The sequence below is a fragment of the Ctenocephalides felis genome, unplaced genomic scaffold (genome assembly GCF_003426905.1).
Source record: "Ctenocephalides felis isolate EL2017-DRISC unplaced genomic scaffold, ASM342690v1 CF-g0.4_SCAFFOLD_03572, whole genome shotgun sequence".
Lineage (NCBI taxonomy): Eukaryota > Metazoa > Arthropoda > Insecta > Siphonaptera > Pulicidae > Ctenocephalides > Ctenocephalides felis.
This window is the reverse complement of record NW_020539726.1, coordinates 24,558,731-24,563,548: the sequence shown is the minus strand read 5'-3', so window position 1 is coordinate 24,563,548 and position 4,818 is coordinate 24,558,731.

Genomic DNA, 4,818 nt, shown 5'->3' with positions numbered 1-4,818 from the left:
TGCAGGTGCGTCGTTTTTGATTTATGATATAAAATTGAACTATCATAAATTTCCACTATTATCGACTAAATTACGTATGATATAGAAAAACATTTCAAAATTATTTTTGAGCTTCTCCTTTAAATTCTCATATATTTATTGTACAAAAATATGTTAATTTTCAAAATAATGTAAAATGTACAATGCAACAAATTATCACTTTGATTACAAAATTATAAGATTCATGCAGGAAAATTACTAGATCGGAGATTCTGTCGTTTTTTTTTGAAAAAAAATCAATTTTTTTCATTGACTCTCAATTTTGACTTTAGACTCGTGTTCAACGGTAAACTATATGGAAAACATTTTTTCATTTGTGATAAACCTGTGTTATTGTTTGCCTTGATTTGTGAAAAGAATTACTCAGAAACAAGAAAATTTCCTAAAAATAAGTAAAGATTGAATCAGAGAAATTATTACGTTTCTTGTCATTACTACTTGTCCTATAAAACTAGCCCCAAACATTGAATAAGTTGTAACACCGCACTTTTCCTATAAAATGATTAATTGTGAACTAATGAATAACAGTTGTGAAATTATTTTTACTAGATTCGGTGGAGGAATAGTTACAGCAACTAAAATTATTATTGCGTAGAAATGTAATCTATGGAACTCAAGATATATTGATTTGAATAAAACCTGTTACAACCAACCCTAGCTCCCCTACATGCTTTAATTCTATACCAAACCTTACTTCTAAATCCTCTTCTTCGTAGGCCTCATCAAGGCGTGTGGTGTTTCCTGCAGCAGTTGGTGTAGTATTTATAGTAGGACGGAAACGTCTTTGGCGCTTATTTGGTGGTCCACCAGATCCCAATCGATTATTGGAGTTCCCGAAATTAATTGTATTGGTAGTGTTAGTATTTGGCCGTCCGAGATGACGAAATTGTTTAATTGGCACTTTTCTGGACGGTGGCGATACCTGCGCTGAATTAGAAAATTCTATGTCATCTGGGCCTGGATTGGATTCCACCTCACAAAGCCCTTTGATTTTTAGTTGATCAGCTGTTTCGGAGTAACGACTGTAATGGAAGTGAAATTTAGGTAAGTAATTTGTTAAATTATATATTCATAAATTAATATTAAATATATGTACTATCTTTTGTGGAAATTTTTTATGACTACATTCTCATTCAGTGCATGTTCTAAACATTCCTGATAACTTCGGACAGAACATAATGAGTTTTATGATTGTTTATTTCTGCAATTGTTACGAAAAACGATACAAACATTTCTTTGCCATGGACAATAGGGTTATATTGCATGAATGTTATTGATTCAGTTCCAATAAACTGATCCCAATACAGTACTAACAATACAAACTATTGTCCGATATCATTGACGATATTTACAATACACGGAAACATAAGATGTTTTCCGAGTTCGAACAATAGATTTTTAACGGTTATTAAAAAAAGCAGTAAAACAACTAACTATTGAATATCAAAATCATATAATCAAAAAACTCAGGAAAGCTTTTCGTCATCAAAACGTAAAACTAAATTACTATTAGACTTATTTATATGGGTATCCCAGAACTCAACGTCAAGCCGAAACGGGGCGATAGTATTAATCAAACTATCATGAAAAAAAATTTAGAAAAATTGAAACCTAGAAATTGTTAAATTGTTGAAATTGTGACCATTTATCGGCTATTGTGGTTAATTTTTATTATTTTGTTTATTGAAACTTTGAATACGTAACCGTAAATAACATGTTTAATTCCATAGTCAAAAATAATGACACAATTGCTCCAAATTTTCAAAAATTAAGATTGTTTGTTAAACTATGATTCTAAAAATTTCAAAACTGGATTTACTTTCAGAGACCAATTCTTCAAAACTACTCTACCCTTCTTTAAAAAAGATATACTAAAGTGTTTTGTCAAATTCCATCAATAGTTTGCTCAGAATTGTAAATCGCTAAATACTTGATAGTTAAAAAAAATCGAGTGAAAGAATAAAATCCTGCCATTAATAGCTAATTCATCATTAATACAAAATTAATAAGAATTAACCACAATAGCCAAAAAATGGTCACAGTTTAGTGAAACTAGATTCTTCTCTAGATTCTTCTCTAGATTGAACTTTTGAAAGCTCATTCTTTTCAAGCTACGTAGAATATTTTTTTCAATTTTTTTTTCATGATAGTTACGATCTACGCTATCACTGTTTCGGTTTGACGTTGATTTCTGGGATATGATATTTTTTGTTTGAGGTTGAAATTTATTATTCGAATTAATTAACGGCCAATGCACAAAATCAAAAATTATTCATTTTAATATATGTTCATACTTCACGAGAAATATTAGTGTGTAAATATAATAATGAGAACACAATTTTAATCAAATTCTTATATGAAATCGTTTTACATTTCGAATATTCGATATAACCAGAGATTTTTTTTTAATTACAATATTTATTACAACTGTTAAATAATTAACATCTAGTAATAATAACGAACAATAACATAAATTTAAATAAGAAGAGTACAAAGGATTAAGAATGCAAAACAAAAAATCTAAGAACCAAAGTGATAGACAAAAATCAATCACTCATTAAGTGATGGGACGTCCGTAAATCAGGTGAGGTTAAAAAAGGTAAGGCGGGTTTGATAAAAAATCAGGATATATTACGCAGGGTGAGGGTCTAGTAAAATATCAAGTGTATTTATATTTTACCTCAATTTAAAAAAAAAAGACAAACATTTTTCGTCATCAAGAGTTTTTCCAAGAACTAAAAAGACACGTGTACTTTGGTGGGAAAGAGGGTGGTAATTTTAAATATCACCACGTATCACAAAGGAGAAGGGGGGTCCAAAAATCCTTAGAAATCGATCACGTGATGAATGGACGCCTCCTTTAAAGTAGGTTTTGCAAACAGCAGAAGAAATGTCTAATAATGAGAAATAGTCGAAACATAAAATAAGACAGTAAATGGTTCAATTGTTTTTCCCCTGAGATACTATAAAAAAATAATTTGATATGCCCGAGACAAGGACTAAGAACAAACCATATTCTGCAGACTTCAAAAACCACAAAAAACTATATATTGAACGGAGCCATAAATAGAGTAGTAAATAGAATAAAATGAAATAAAAACTAGTGGAGCGCATGGCATCGTGCCTTAAGGCAAATTAACTTAAGGCAAATAAGGCAACTGGAACTTCCCGTACTAAATAATTGTTTTAAATAATTTCAAATAGATTATGTATTAAAATACATACTATAAATTTATATTTTATTTTGGGCAACGAACGTATTCTACAAACAACTTATGTGTATGTTTATAAGAATTTTTTTAAATTTATTTTTTTTGATAATTTTGAAATTTAAAAAAAAATCATTTTTTTGAGAATTTGGAATTTTTTGAAAATGCCCGATTTTTTTTTTTTGAAACTTTCGAAATATTCTCAAATTTTTGTAAGAAATCGTTGCCTATGCTAAAAACTAATCAGCACGTCTCTTTATCAATACGAATCGAATGTTTTTCGTCGACGAAAATTTGTATCCGCCCACACTCTCACACACACACGCACACACACATATATGCCAAAATTTTGGAAGCCTTTGAAACAAAGATACATAAAAATTTTCATTTTCGATTTTTTTGCGATTACTATAACTTACCCTACGGGAAGTTAATAAAGTGATCACACGTTTATGAAAGAATTGAAGGAATAGCATCATAAGTTAATATTCTGCTTTTCACTTTCTTATATTCATTCATAATAAATTTATAACGTTAAAATGCATAAATCAGAATGCATGACCTATTCACGCGAGTTTCCACATTGTATCGTTTATACCGCGACCCGATTTTATTGAATGAGAGAAGACGGCGGCGCCTCTTCGCTTTCGCGGAATACGAAGGTGAAGGAAAAGCAGGAAGAAGATTAAAGACAGCTACTACCGACCACGTGTGTGTATCCTACTGATCTAGATACGCTCAGGAGATTTTATTACCTTACCATGCTTTCACTAATAGGACAAGAAACTTCAGTTTATCACGTTTACATGTACTTTCAACATTTATGTTGTTTTGCATGCAATTTGGAAACCGTGATATAATAATACTTTTAATTGCTCTGCAAATTATTGTTAGTAATACTGCCTATTTAAAATTTGAGAACCTTTTGATATTCACATCACAGTCTTCGAGGAGATCAGCACTACCTTCCAAGTTTAAAACATTAATAATGCATTTTCTATATCTTATTCACGCTTAAGAGGCTGGTATGAGAGATCATACAAAATGTCTATAACTAGAATACTCGTATATTCATTTACATGTCATTATTATATGTAGAATATGATCATTTCAACATTTAATAGTTTTCATTCAATTATTCTACATTTCATACATAGGTCTAATTTAATGGTCTAATCTATTTATGGGACTGATTATAAGCTAAGCTAATATAATGAGATATTGTATTTATGTAACGTAGTTATGGAATTTATGTAAACTCTCCTTCGATACTCAGGTTGTTGGGTTATAATTTAACCCTTGTAGCTGTGGACTGTATTAAACACTGATTTGTTTGTATATTATGTATTTGTTGCAGTTCTAATTACAATCACTGATTTGTTACTAAGTTATAATGAAAGAAGATATATTTATTGGTTATTCAGTATACATGTTGTTTCGCGGACTTTACTTTTAGAAGTGAAAAATTAGTTCAATTAAAACACTCCGCTACCCCCTCTACCAGGGGTAGCAACCATTCCGTGTAAAGATTAATGCCATAAAGGTTGTCACCTTCATGGCCAATATAATA